This window comes from Culex quinquefasciatus, chromosome 2, assembly GCF_015732765.1.
Source record: "Culex quinquefasciatus strain JHB chromosome 2, VPISU_Cqui_1.0_pri_paternal, whole genome shotgun sequence".
NCBI lineage: Eukaryota > Metazoa > Arthropoda > Insecta > Diptera > Culicidae > Culex > Culex quinquefasciatus.
Window position 1 is genome coordinate 199,306,263 of NC_051862.1, and position 16,158 is coordinate 199,322,420.

Below are 16,158 nucleotides of genomic sequence, written 5' to 3' on the forward strand. Positions count from 1 at the left end.
ACGTAACCCAAAAAGCATGAAAGAGGATTATTTACGGAATATTTTTTTTATTTTTTATTTTTTTGTGTTATGTCGTGTCTAGAGGGTGACGAGCGGGAATTCCCGGGAAAAATTTCCCGGGAAATTGATCATTTTTGGACCTCTCGATTCCCGGGAAATTCGGTCGAGACTCCCGGGAAATTTAAACTTATAAATATCGAAGCAAAATTATGTAAACTACACGGAAAAAAATCAATTCTCGAAATCGTGAATAAAATTCACGAATTCGAGAACCACGAAGGAATATATGCACGTTTATAGTGCAAATGCACCATACTCATGAATAAATTCCTTCGTGGTTCTCACATTCGTGAACTTAATTCACGATTACGAGAATTGATTTTTTTCTGTGTAATCAGAAAAAAAAACATATTAAAAATTCAAAATTGTTTAGAACATTGAATGTCCAATGTTTGATGTTCAAGTTCGAATAAACCAATGTTTCTCTAATCTTCTTATTCAGAAAGTGTAAATTTTAACTTGTCGAAAATTCCAATAACTATAATTTAGAGAAGCCAAAAAAAGGTGGACCCAAAAATTTACCTTAAAAATTATTTAGCAGTTACACCCCAAGTATGAAATCAAATGTTTTATTTTCAAATATTATTTTTTCGAATTATTTGTAAAAGGGAAAAGCTTTTTCAAGTTAAGTTAATTTCCATATCTTCTCTAGAGCAAAGCAATCCAATCTAGTTTTTTTTTTGTGAACATTTGGGTTTTCCTGATAACTGTAAATATTTTTTCAATGAATATTTAATGTTGAACTAAAAAATTAAGCATAAGCATAGCATAGGTGCCCACCCGCAGTTGCTACTCCGTTATTGACCAGGACCTCCAGAAGATACATCCACGAGCCGTGGAAGATGAGTGGGTGCTATCTTTCCTCGCTTCGCAACTTCTCAAAGGCCCCTATCATGCTGATCAATACCGGCGCCGGCCACGACCAGTGGTAGAGTCACGGGGAAGTGGATAGGAATGTTAGTCCGATACTTGAGTGATAGAGACCGCCCAATCGACTGCTTCTCCGACAAAGTATCACATGAGTTTTGAGGGGGTTAGTAGATGGGTATGAGGTCAGGATTCACGAGTGGCAGTGATGTGACCATGAGCATTTTGTTTATCGGTTGAAATTTTTAAATCTTAGGCAGCCGGCTGCGGAAAGATAAATTATTGATTATTGAGAAAGTTTTTTTAATCGAACGCGTGCCAACCGAGCAGCAGTGCTATGGGCTGGACTTATCAGTATATTTTTACTAATTGTACAATTTAGATAACGCGTGCAAATTTCAAAAATAGTGAATAAAAAACGCCTTACTCTTCTTAAAATCGATAGTTTGATGAGTTAATAATAGAACTGCCAGTTGGAATAAATTACTACGATCCACGATTATCAACAAAGAGAAAACAGGACACCACGTAACCGATTGTAATGAAATTAAAACAATAACTTAAAGGAACTAAACCGGTGGCGTGCCTTCCAATCAACGATGATAAAAGAAGGACTTATGAAAAATAAAATATCAAATAAAAGGCTCGGAAAACACGTTGCAGAGTAACCGCGAGGTCTCGCTACTCACAATCGAATAAAACAAAAAAAATGCAAAAACGCGCGCTAATGGTCTATCCTATATGTCAGCGCAAAAAAAAAAAAGCAAACCGAAAAAAGAACATTTTAATCGCGCGATTCTTTTTCAACTGACGACGATTCTGTTTTCGCTCCACTTTGTGTGCCTCTGCGGCGCACACACACCGATGAAACCTCTCGAACATTCGGAACTCTTCCTCTTTCCGCAGTCGTCCCAATTCCCCCCAAAAACGCGCCCGAAACAAAGCAAACCAAAAAAAAAAAACTTTTCAATCGCGCGATTCTTTTTCAACTCTATTTAATGTTGAACAAAAAAATAAAAAAAAAATAAATTGTTGTTTTGAGTCGTTGTTTATCATATTGCAAAATTCCCGATAGTGGGAAATTATATATAAGCTATATTAGTTATTTTTATACAAAAATCTAATAACAAGTTTCACAATCACTCAGTGCGAACTAAGATTCGTAAATATTTTAAACTACAATATTGAGTCTTAAAAAACTCAAGAAACGATTTTGTTTTTGCAGATTCAGAAAAAAAAATCAAAAGTTTTATATAGTTCCTCGAGTTCCTCAAAACAATGAGGCTGTTTAAATTAACGTTTCATAGAATTAGTATGAATTAACAGTAACTGAATTCATTTAAAAGAAACAAATTTATTACTTTTCATTTTAATTTTTTGACACTGTTGGCGTAGTAAAAAAAACTCCCGGGTCCCGGGAATTCCCGGGAAATTGCCAAGTTCAACTCTCGATTCCCGGGAAATTGAAAATCTCGAGAATCGTCACCCTCTAGTCGTGTCTTTTTAAAAATAAATATCCAGTGAATTGTTATCGAAAAAGAAAACAATCATATATCCATGATCAATTCCGTGCCAGATAGAGAACTTGTTGTACCTGACCTTCTCTGATATCAATGAAGCTTTGTTAACATGTTAAACTTAACATAACAGCAATGTTTGTGTATAAGAGTACAATTTGAGAAGAGCGTTTGTGAAAAAAAATCGATGAACCCTCTACTGCCCACATTTATTACCTTTTTTCTAAATTTTCCTTCTTTAGTAGGCCATTTGGAGTATCGAAAAACTATGAAAAACTTTACTTCTTTTTTTTGTTTTTATAAATTTATTTTTTGTTTTTGTTATTGAATTTACCCGGTTTGATTTTACTTCATAATGAGACAGATTCAGGCAATTTCTACAACTACAATTGTTACCTTTTGCATGTATGTGATATACTTAAACCAACGTGTATCATCTTATTCTCTGTAAAATGAGTCCTGGATCGGTATTTTATGACTTGTTGTTTTCAAATATTACATTTGAGCAGTTCTTATGAATTTCTCAAAACAAATCCTGATTTTTTTTTTCAGATTTTGCATCATTAGTTTCTTCATGCAAGTTGCTACACAAATTTGGAGACTGACCATAGAAAAGAGCTGGGTGATGAATAGAGAGAATGCGTAACGTGATTTTCGAATGATCCCACTTTGTTTACACAAAGTAGGAGTCTGTTGAAGCACAAGCATGACTTTTTTCTTACTGGTAAATAAGCTGTTTTATTATAAGTAGTACAATGTTTTATTTTTATTTTGAATAGTTTTTGACATTTTTTACTGGAAAATTGTCGTGTTTCGATCGGTTAGAAGAGATTTTTCTTTTTTACGGGTGCCGAAGAACTGCGGCGAGAGTGGCATTCTGCGAAGTCGCAGATAAATTCCCTGGCTGATTTTGGAATCCCGCAGCTCTTCCTGGTCCAGCAAAAAATCATCGCTAATTCTAGCGAAGCTGATCCAACAAGCGGGGTAGATTTTCACTAAACCAGGTTTTCAAACGGAATCAAACAATAAAAACAGCTTCTGCATGGATACAGCCGCATCGACTCCATAAACAACTTTCATTCATAATTATAAAAAATACGATCTCGCCTTCAACTTTATTAAGGTTTCTTGACATCAACTCCAGGTCTTCAAAAGCCATACATTTTTCATTCTAGCACAAAAAAAATAAAATTAATGATCGTTGACAATACTCTCCACTTTTGGCGAACAGTAAATTGGTTCCACTTTGACAGTTCAAAATTGAGGCCGTTTTGCGAACCACTACTCAGCACCCAGGAAAAGCAATTATCTCGATAAGGAATTTTCTGATCGATTTTTTGTCTTCGGCAAAGTTGTATGTTACAATTAAGACTATTTAAAAAAAGTTAGGGTATGATTAGGGCTAATGATTTTTCACGGTTTCGTTAAATCTGGTCACTACCGCTAAATGCCACGAAATTCGATTGATCACTTGAAAAATTTCTCTTCAGTGTATTTATTTAATTTTGATTTTTGAATTGGAACAACCCACAAGACAAGCATTTTGAAGTCAGTTGGAATCAGTAAGATCTCATTTTTGAAGCTTTAAAGAAATTTAGAATATCTTTTGTAAATATACTGCGCTTTGATAACAGCATGCTACGAATAATAAAATGTTAAATTTCATGAAATTAAACGCAAAGCAGTTTTAGCTATTTTCTATATCAATTAAAACCAATGTAAAATTTAGCAAAAAAAATGGTGAAAAAAGTTAATAGAACGTGATGAAAAATCAAAATAATTTAAATAGATAGAAAACATGTTTTTTATTCAATAAGTTTCAAAATAAAATAAAAATAGATATAAAAATTGTTTGTCATTTTCAATATTTATTAATTCTGATACTATCAATAACAAATATTACAAAAATCTGTTTTATAAGGAACATTGCCTAAACTTCTTCTAAATAATTATATATCTTTTTTGCTAAAACGAAAACAGTCCAAATTTTATTTTGCTTATTTTACTGATTCTACTTTTGGTGGTTCAAAGTTGGTTTTGTTTGCAGAGTTTTTAGCAAATTATTTTGATTTTTCAATTTCTAAGGTTTCATTAGAATTTGGATAGCTGAATCATGAATCAGGTTGTTGAAAATTTTGTAAAATTCACAAAATTGAACTCTTACAATAATTGCACAGAATGCTTTGTGTGGGGGTAATATTTTGTATCTTAAACTATTGCTAATTCTTAAAGTAACTTTCCTCTTTACATTACTTCTCAAATATCACATTTTTGCATTCATTTTAAGCAAATTTTAAAATACTGAGAAATTCCAATGTTTTGTAATTGGCATGCCACAAAATTCAAATTTTTTGCCGTAAAAATTCACATGCCCTAGGTATGACGGACTATTTTTTGTCCAAGTTTTGATTTTTGGATAAAAGTGTTTTTAGTATCGAAAATGCGCACAAAATTATTTAAAAAAGCATTTTTAAAAGTTAAAATGAATTCTAAATTGAAAAGTATGTGATTCAACAAAATTTATTTTTCTTAAATTTTTAAAAATGTTTTCATTTTTTGTCCATTTTTCAAAAAAAAAATATTCGAAAAGCTGAGAAAATTTTCTATAATTTACTTTTCTGGACATTGTTTTTTTTCAACCTTTTGTTGCTGATATATGGCTTCGCGAAGAATGAAAATGACCAAAAATAAGTTTTTCTAAATTCTATCCTTCTATTTGTTCTATCCTCTTTCTTTTTCAATTTCAGTAAGTCTTTTCTAATTTTTTTCTGACTCTTGGTAATCTCTTAGTCAAAAGCAATAATCGTTCCAAAATGGATTGAGATTTAATACACAGCTGAAAGGAACTCCAAAACTCTGTTATGTACTGAGAATGAACTAAATGTAACATGATTATTCACTATTAAAACCGATGAAAAAGGTAATTCGTAATTTCTTAAATCTCAAGAATTGACAAAAATGTACATTGAGAAGATATTTTCTTATCAAATTGGTGTCTTCTGCAAAGTTATAAGTTATGACTAGGAAGTTTCCAGAAAAAAATGTTTACGAAAAAATAAAGTCTCGCTTTTAATATTTGAACTACAGATAATCATAAAAAGTTAAGTTAGAATTTTTGAAAAAGCAGTAATTTTTGAAGATCTAATAAATTGTCAAACGGAATTTCAAGAATCATTTTAGATGCGAAATCAAATGTGCAATCGGAAATAACTTTGATTATTTTAAAATAAAGTACATTGTTTTCTAGTTGTATTCATTTCAAGTTGGAATTTTTTGAAAAATAGTTTTCTTTTCTAAAATATTTGATTATGAATAATACAATTTTTTTCTTTAATCAGCTTATTTTTGAATCTTGTTTAAAAATGAATCTGTTGAGACATTTTTTGCTCTTATCTTAAAAAAAAAAAAATATATGGTACTATAAAATTTTAGCCAAACACTTGAAAATGTTACTTAAATTATTTTAAACCTTTTAAAAGGTTATTCTTGATTCTTGCGATTTTCATAAGGCTGGTACAAATATTTTTAAAAGTTTTTGTCACCCCCCCCCTTCAAAATTGGCCCGAAAAATCAGGGGGCAAAAAAAATATTTTTACAATAAACTTCAAAATTTCAATGAAAATTCAAGTGCAACCAGCTGAAATCAAATTAAAATACATTCTCCTGCGTTTAAAATCATTTTTAGCATGTTTGGGTTTATTAAAAAATCTTAAGATTTTTTGAAAACTTTCGATGCAAAATCTTTTTTTTCGATACAATTTTTGTTTTTGTCAGATCTTAGATTTTTTGAAAACTAATGATTGCAAAACAACTGAACTACTGTAAAATGCATTTTAAAACACTTTTTTCATTTAAATGTGAATACTATGATGGCTTGTTATTCAAATTTTTATTTTTTTTTATTTCCCCCCCCCCTTGACCTCGGGCAGGGCCGAGGGACAAAAACTTTTTTAAATATTTGCATCGGCCTAATAAAAAAACATAAAATAAGGGGTTTGAAAAGGCACTCCGAAAACCTATTTTTTCAAAAAAAAAATAATAAAAACAAGTTTCCGATCACCAAAACAAGGTTAACAAAAAATGGAGATAATTTTATTACCAGTTAATACACTAATTCACGAAAACTGCTTTAGTTTTAGGCTGGTGTCAAAAGAAAAAGGTTGTCTGATTTGAATAAAAATCCAGATTCTTGTTTATTTTGATGGTATAATTAATTCCTCCATTTTTAAGCTCGATCCAAAAAAAAAAACAATTTCAATTTCACACTATTTTTGTGGACGTTTGTGGTGGATATTTAAAATCTCAACAGTAAAGCCGTTACTCAAAGATTTATGTATTTTTTTAGTTCTTTAATTTTAGTCATCTAGTCATGATAACATTATTCAGACAAAAAAATTAAACAGAAAGGTTACATTCTTCTACACGACATCAACGGAAACCTTTTCTAATGAGGGTGCTAGCTAATTTGGCAAAAGTCCATAAACAACGCTCGAACAAGTGTTTTATCTTCCCAGGAACAACTTTGACTACTCTTATGAATATAAATAACCCTTCAAAATACACACACGCTTACTCGTACCACACCGTACTCACTTTCACTAGCCAAGCCATTTCATCTCTATACCAGAAAAAAGCCCCTAGTACCAAAAACTGAGACATGAGTTCAGTGTACCCAACTTTGTAGACTAAACAAAAATAAAATCTCAGCCTTCGGGGGCCCTTTTCCACTTCCACGCCCTAGCACAAGCAGCAGCAGCAACACTTGTTTCGACAAAACAAAAATACTTGGTCCCAAAAATGGGCTGTAACACATCTCTCTCTTTTGGAACGGAGGAGAGAGCTTTCACAAACACTTCCCAGAAGGTAAGGCAGCAGCAGCAAATTTTCGGGTTCCACCTGCTGACAGGAAAAACGTCGGTTCGGCCTACGTGAAAAACACTTGTTTTCCCGAGGACAATTTTTCCAGTGGTGGGAGGGTAAAACGGCACACGATTGTCACCTCTTCTTCTGCTTGTTCTCGTTTCCTGTACAAATATTTTCCCAAACTGTCTCTAACTTTAAGACAGCAGCCAAAAAAAAACACACCTCGCTGAAGAAGGTTCCGGAAAAGGATAATAAAAGGTTAAATGTCGTGGCCCAACCCACCCAGCCTTTGCTGGAAGGAAGGATTTGGCCAAATATTTGCGATCGTGTTGTTTTGGGATGTGTCTTGAGCTGTTTTTAAGACCGCTGCTGTTGCTGCCGGGCAAAAATAAGGGATGCTTTATGGCTTCGGGGCAAATTTTCCGGGGAGGCGCAAAAGTTGCGTAATTATCGGTGTGAAAATGGTGAATGGCCCTCGAGCCGCCCCCCACCCCGCTTCCACCCACCTCCGGGGAGGGATAAATTCAGTTTGAAGGGGCCATTAAGCCGGTGAGAAATGCAGTTTTTATTTTCCAAGGGGTCGATTTTTCGGTAATAATTTGTGAAAAATTGACCCCCCCAACCGGTTGGGATGTTAACGAGTCGAGCCTCGTAAAATAAACTTTCATCATGCAACAATTGTTGACCCGGCCTCGATAATGGCATATTTTCCCGCCGCATTTCACATTCCAATTGACCGGCCCACTAGTTGTGAGGAATGAAATGAGTAGGGGAATGGAAAAACGACCGTCATTAGCCCTGTTGCGACCCGATGTTTACAGTTTTTATTGTTTATTTAATTATAAATAATTGTCTTTGAAACTGTAATCTTAAAACTTAACCTGTTCATTTCCACAATATAAATAAGATTTTTGAAAAGCCTTTGCTATCCAGATGACTTGGATAATTATGTAATATTTTGCAGCAGGACGTAACTTTAGGCAAAAACAGGCATTGTTATTGCAGGATTAATCTACCATTTTTCTTAAACAAATAAGGCCGCTGCAAATATGTTTTAAAAGTTTAAGTCCCTCTAATCTGCTCAAAGTCAAATAGGAGGGGAGGCAAAAAAAAAAGGAAATTCCAGGGCATGGTTTCGAATGAAAAAAGTGTTTTAAAATGCATTTTCCACCAGTCCGAATGCAATCTTTAATTTTGAAAATATTTAATTAGGCCGTTGCAAATATTTTTTGAAGTTTATGTCCCTCGACTCTGACGAGGGGGGTCAAAAAAATAAAAAAAGTATACAAATTGAAATTACGAGCAGTGGTTTCAATATTTTAATGAAAAAAGTGTTTAAAAATGCATTATACACCTGTCCAGTTGTTTTGCCATAATTTATTTCCAAAATATCCCAGTATTGACAAAATTTTTATTTTTTGCGAAAAATAAATTTTTTGCAGTGCTAAAAATTCAAAACTTTTTCTAAATATTACTATCAATGCAGAACAATGCATTTTAGAATGTTTTCAGTTGATTCGACTTCTATTTTCATGAAAATTTTGAAGTTTGTTGGAAAAATATTTTTTTGCCCCCTGATTTTTCAGACCAATTTTGAAGGGGGGGCGACATAAACTTTGAAAAATATTTGCAACGGCCTAATTGACAAAAATGTTTTTTCTGGATTTTTTTTTCGGTGCTGTACATTAAAATTTCACAAAAAAAAATCGAAATATATTCGAACGAACAAAATCAGTCCAAACATGATAATCAACGTAGTAGAATGCCTTTTTTTGGTTGATCATACTTTTATTTCTGTTAAAATTTTAAAGTTTTAAAAAAAGGTCTGTCCCATGACTTTTAAGGCCGATTTAAAAGGGGAGAGGAGAAGGAGGTGACATAAACTTTGAAAAACTAACAAAAAAAAAAAAAACCATAACACTTGTACAGTCTGTAAATTATTTAAAATAAAATTCTTTATCATTTATTTTAGATCGGGAAAAATAACGTAAACCTTCAGGTAAAATTAATTAAACAGTCCTAAATTTATTGATATTTTGCAAATTTGCGAAACCAGCATAACTTTTAAAAACTGTTTGCTTTTATTTTTTTTAACTTAGGCTTGAAATTTTAAATTATGGTAAATTTTCGTAATCATGACTTACATTTTTATTGTGCTTAAATCGAATTGTTTGGCCCTAAGAATTTTTAAAATTATTCAGTTGATTATTTTTCTTTGAAGTTTTGCCCGCTGAACCTGAATCTACCCCAAAGAACTGAGCCAAAGTGTCATAATGTCGATTTTCGGTAAAATTTTTGGTTTCGATGTAATATTATTGAATTGTAAAAAGAAAAATACTTCTGCGATGTCTTCAGCGTTTGTAGTGCTAAATTGCGCCTATCCCGGGATTTCTTGGGACAAAATTTTCAAGTTTTATCGAAAACCGGAAATTTACGAATCCGTGTATTTTTACCGCATTAAAAAATTATAGATTGGTCTTGGAATTCTGATATGGTTGTCAAAATAGTGAAATAGTTGAATACTTAGATATCGATAGAACTTTTAAAGCAATAAAATTGGCTCATTAAGGTTTTTTTCAAATTTATGTGTACAGATCCGCAAAATGCCAAGCTTTTTAAAAATTTACTATCTATTTTTTTAATATTTTGCATAGATTGGGTATTAAATTTACTTATATTTTTTAAATTTAAAATAGATAACTTCCTAAGGAACAGGAATTGAATTGAGACAAATGTAACGAATAAGGACAACTGTTGAAGTCATATTGTTTGTTCAGTGTTATGATATTTTTGATTAGGATAAAACAAAAACAGAACAACAAAATTAGTATACTGATTAACCTATCCCTATTCACACTGTTTCGAATGGCCTCAATTGGTATTAGAGACTCAAATGTAGATAATAGTTAATTAGAAAAATGTTAGTTGTACATAACATCAAATTCTTAACTAATTTTAAATTGAAATTTCACAAAGTATAATTTTCTTTATGTCGTTTATTTTTTACGTATTTTTCTGACATTATCAAAGGAATCAAAAAAACAAAATATTTTCAATCGAAGAAAATAAGTTTATGTATAAGAAATTTATTTCAATAAAATTTGTGGTTATCTTTGAATAACAATTACCCATCACACATCAGGAATCTAATTTAGTTGATCGGGATTTTGTTGAATGAATGAATGAATAAATAATCCTCATACCCGCCGGCAGCTTGCACCAATTCACAGGTATTCGAATCGTATTGATCATACAGTTCGGAACTTATGTTTAGTCATCTGAACACCCACGTACATATGTTTTCTGTGCAAATTTTGTTGTTAAAAATACCAGTTCTTATACCAAAAGAAATTTGCCATTCCCCCAAAGCAACGGAAATTTATAAAAGGTGTAGGGACACATCACACAGACGCCCTTGTTATTTGATCGGGAGTTTTTTTATCGCGAAATTCCAAACCCGGGAAAATTGCTCGCTCTATGCTAGATCTCCTCTTTCAAATGTAACCTGATGCTCAACATGTGGCCTGCGCTTTTACGAGATTTTTGAGTTTTATAATTGCACCATTTTTACCTTAAAATGAATGTAACTTTTGACCCTGAAGTCAAAAATTGATTAATAAAAACGTTTTTTTGTTTTTTTACGAGCCCTAAATATGCTTACAATATCACTTTTCTCTAAAACTTAACCCTGCTACGTTCGAAAGCCAATTTTTGAGGGTTTGCTCTGATGCTATTGACAAAACTAGTTGATAAAGGCATAGTTTGCGAGATAATCTAAGATAAATTTTGTGTCTTCGACAAGCTGCAAGGATTGGCATGCCCAGCAACTTTAAGTAGAGAAAAAAATTCAAAAATATTCAATCGTGAACCATCCTAATTTTGAACGAAGCTTAAGTTGCCTTTCCTATGTATAAAAACTCTTCTGAAGACGCCAAACCTCTAAAACTTCATAATTTTTTGGAAAATCCACTTGATTTTGCGATCTTGACCACTGTGCTAGGCCAACAAAAAATATATTTTTTTTAAGATTTTCAAAAACTTTTTGATTCAGATATAGACAAAGATAGATACTTGCTTTAAAATTAAAAAAATCTGAAAATGTTAACCAAATAATGTCTCAAACGCTGCATTCCATCAAAAATTACAAAAGTTCTGTTTGATTCCAAATTCAATTTTACATCTAGAAATGAGTTTTGAAGCTTTTTCGAGTAAATTTTCTATATTTTCCAAAAATCAATATTTTCTGAAAAAAAAACATATTTTGACAAAAAAATAAAAACAAAACGTCCGTGATACCCTATCACTCAAAAGTTGACTCTTTTTGCCTACTTAAACATATTAAAAATATAACATATTAAATTAATTTATTCCACCAATGTGATTGGTGCATTCTTCACTACTTAACTGAAAGTTGTTGTTGAAGTAATAATTCTTTGGAATTCTAGAGCGCAGCAAACTCGGTTTTGATATGGATCCAACTTAGTCCAGTTAAGATACAGCCTCAAAAAGTACATAAATATTACTTAAGGTATCATAAGATGACAAAACATTGCCAGATCTGCGAACCAAATCGTTCAGAAAATCCCTTCTAAATATACATATTTTCGAAAATTAGCATAGCACTTTTCTATAAACAGCCGCCAAATTTCTATGGCGACTTGTTAGAGCAAAATGTATTATGCAAAATTGATTATTTGGACATAAGGAATCGATGAAGATTCATCGAAATAATTATAAAAAAAAATCATAAATAAAAAAAAAAAATGCGATATTGCGATGTTGTAATTTGCTAAAAAAGAAAACACAAATATCTCGAATATCCATTTCCTTTTCTTTTTATGATTTGTAGTAGACAGCAAAGAATCATTCTTAGTTTTTATCATGTTTTTCTTTTTCTTAACAAAAAGTTCAAATGAAATAATATACCAATAAAAACTATTGAGAATATTCTCAACATTTGTTACGAAATTAAAAAAAACTCTAAATCCCACATAAATTGCCTCCAGTCGACTAACGGGTTAACTTCCCCACTTCAATAATGAGCTCATCGAGAACGGGAACAAAAGTTTTTTACTGTAGAAATTCGCCTGCTTTTTGCTCATTAAAGTGGGTTTCCCCCCGAAAAAGCTCACCACCTCCCCCTCCCAACACGAATTCCAAATTGCTTCGATCGGTCAGCCGCTGATAATTAGTTGCAATCGAATTGGCGCTTTTGCTGGAGGAACAACCTCGACACCAGGAAAGTGGGTCAAATTTCAAGTGGCTTCGGCGAGATCAATTGAGTTTTATGAACTTTTCAACTCGTCGCAATTCGAGCTGCTTTGAGTTGAAAGCCACAGGAATTGTTCCGGTTTTATTGATTTGGGGCTTTTTTGGTTGGCGGATTGGCTCATAAAATTGAGTGCAGCCAGGGACCTAATTATGCACCGAGGGCAACTTAATGATTGTTTTTTGTGGCATTAGCACCCGGCGATTTGTGTTCTGTTTACTGAAACCGTTGGTATAAACACATCCTCGCAAATCGATATGGCAATGTTTGCGTGGGATATTAGTGGCTTCTGGGTTTATATGGTGCGGATTTGTTGGTTTATTGTGATTGCTTAAAATTGGTCAATATTTTGATAAAGTATTGTTACTATAAATGCTTCTTTTTAAATTGATTCAGTTCGACTGAATGCGATAATCTGTTTATCTGAGGTAAGCAACACCAATTATTTTCATCCCGAGCAGACGGAAATAACGTGGGAATAACATTTTTTGATATTTGAAAATACTAGGTCAAAAACATTTTATGTTATTTATAACAAGTTTTGTTATTCGCCTTTATGATTTTTTTGTTATTGGATTGTTATTGTAATAACAGACTAATAACACTTTGGGTTATATTTCGAACAAATCTTTGTTATTCTTTTTTCTTTTTTAAACAACTTATCCGATCATCCCAATAACAGTTGGAGGTAATCTTCCATATCAAAAAATGTTATTCCAAAGTTGTTTTGGCTTTTAACCAATATCAGACCAATAACAAATTTTGTTATGATAACATAAACTGTTATTAAACTCTTATGCAAAAATGGATATTTCAAGAAGATTCCATAACATTTTCTGTTATTTTAACAGTATTTGTTATTGAAATTTTGTTATTACCGTCTGCCCGGGATCAGAGTTTGAGAGTTTTAATAAATGTCAAATATTAAGGAGTCATTAAAAATTAAATAAATAAAATTAATCTTGTAGTCAAAACATATCATTAAAAGAAATTCCAAACGATATTTTATTGAAAAGTTGCTTTATTCTTTTGCCAATTTCATCGTTCAACTGCTCAAAATTAAGTGGATTTTTTTTTTAAATGAGATTTTACATAATTTTTTTTTTTCAATTTAATTTCAAATATGTTAAGCATAAATCTACAAATTCCAAACAAAATTCTCCCATCGCTGTTGGTCGGGGTGGATTCACTGGTACTCATGTTTTTCGGTGGTTAAACCCCCCAAAAAGTTAACTTATCTCGACCATAAGCTCTCTCCTGCTGGCCGACCACTGAATTAAATTTCATTTCCTTACTCCATTATCTGACCGGAAACACGCCTCCTTCCCTTGTATTTTCGGAGCTATTTTTTTCTCGTTGTAACCCACCATAACAAACCCACCAACAAACGTCTGGCCAACCGGAAAAGTTGTTCTTTTTTCCCCCGGGTGGACCAAGAGTGCCAGAGCGGAAACAAAATTACAACTTTGAGCGCTTTTCGTGCACACACACACATGCTCCCATAGAGGAAAAGCTCCTCGCAAAAGGTCCGCGTAATCACGACTCATCGCCCGGTGCAATCAAGCGATCATCGCTGTTTCGTCGAAACAACTTTGGGTCTTGCGGGGCGAAGAAGACAACATGTCAGGATTACTGGGGAGGAAGTGTTTGGAGAAGAGAAACGGGAGGGACCAATTCCCTAACGATCCGTGTCCGTTCCTTTGGAATCACGAATCGCACGTTGATGGTTCCCTCTTATCGAAGGACACACTTTGTGTCGAGGAGGATGCCACCGAGACGGTGGCTGATGGCTTGGGGGTACTTTTAGAAAATCGGAAAGTTACGCAGGATGTCTCGGTGAGTTGTGACAAGGATTCTCCGAATTAAAGTTTTGGTTGAGCTAATTTTTGGAATTAAAGTTAATGCAAGATGAATTCAAAAAAAAAAAAAGATTTCTATCAGTGATGTAGTAACGATTGAGATTTTTAATGATCAAAATATAGAAACCTATGCGATTGATTTTTTTCATTGATTTATCGCTGACTTAAATATTTATTTTTTATTTTATTTTTTTAACTCATTAAATAATTTATGAATAACGTTGGTTTTAATTGGAGGAAAAATTAAATATTTAAATATAAATTTTTTTGTATGGAACTTTTTTTACTCCAATAATATTTTGCAGCAGTAAGAAAATCGAAAGTTCCTTCGAATTTTGGAAACTTTTGATTCTTAAAAATCATATAGAAGTAGATTCGAAATTTTAATTAAAATTTTAAATGAGATCAGCAAAATATATAACGTTAACTAGGGCGATACGGAACTACATTTTAAACAGGAACAGTAATTTCCAAGCACTTAAATGCATCAAATTTGGAAATAGATGTTCAAATTAAAAAATCAAAATATTGAGCAAAAACATTTCAAAATCAGCTGACCCGATTCCCCACACATGGCGGAGTTGCCATACTGTCACTAAACGGCAATGGTTTAAAATGGATTAGTTATATTTTCCATATCATATAAAATTTAGCGGAAAAAAACGTTAGAGTTAACCTCAAAACAGATTTCAAGCAATTGAAAAAAACTGTGCAATCATGTTCACAAAATTTATAACAAATGCAGACAGAGAAGGTTAAAAAAAACAACAGAATATTAGAATGGCTACGAGATTTTTTAAAAGAGTTTCTTTTTAATTGAAATTTCCATCCATTTTAAAATTAGGCCTAACATTTTTATTTAATGTTATAGACGGATTTTCAATGTTAAAAAATGAAAGTGTGGTAAAGTTTTTTGCTCTTTCCAAAAAGAATTATTTCGAAATATTATTCTAACTTTTTTAAATTAAGCCGTAAGAAACACGCTTATTGTTGACATTTTAAAATTTTAAAACAAAAAACATTGAAAAACGCAGATAATCAAAAAACATCATTCTTCAGCATTGAAAATAGGACCATTATTTCTCTAATGTATTTTTGCTTTTTTTTTCTTTAAATGTTCAAAGATAAAAAAGGGAATATTGTTACTCCTTCGAACATATTTTTTTCGAATATCGGCAAAATTTTTAAAAACTGAAACATACTGTCCCATTTTAAAAATATTACCTTAAAAATGGCGATACTTAGAAAACGATGGACTTGGTACAAATTTCACTAAAGTACTCCTTGATTGAAAATTAGATTAAACATCAAATAATTATGTAAACATTTTGTTTTAACCTTTCGAAAGATTTTTTTTTAAATAACTCTTTTCTAAAAAAAATATGTTTCCAAAAAAAATATTTCCTTTAAAACATTTATTAAAAAATTAAATTGTTTTTTTTTTAGGAAATCATTTTTTAGTGACCAAATAGAAGTTTATTCAAACAAGTTGCAAAAAGTAGATTTTGTTTTCAGCACGAGTCTTACATTGATAAAATACGACGAGTGCTGAAAAAATCAAGTTTTGCTACGAGTTGCTTACAACATTTTTGCAATCCCGAAAAACGTTTTTTGAATGGAATTTTATGTCAAACATCCATGTGTTAAGTAACTAACTGTTTGAATCAAAAATATTGAGAAATTTTACTTTTCGATACCAGTGCTGAAAAGTTCAACTTTTCAG

The 16,158-nt window shown here is 32.0% G+C and overlaps 1 protein-coding gene across 1 annotated transcript in view; it reads left to right on the top strand.

The window, feature by feature from the left end:
• Positions 1–16,158, top strand: part of LOC6053417 (lachesin) — a 304,414-nt gene that overhangs the window by 1,605 nt on the left and 286,651 nt on the right. The window lies entirely within an intron of this gene.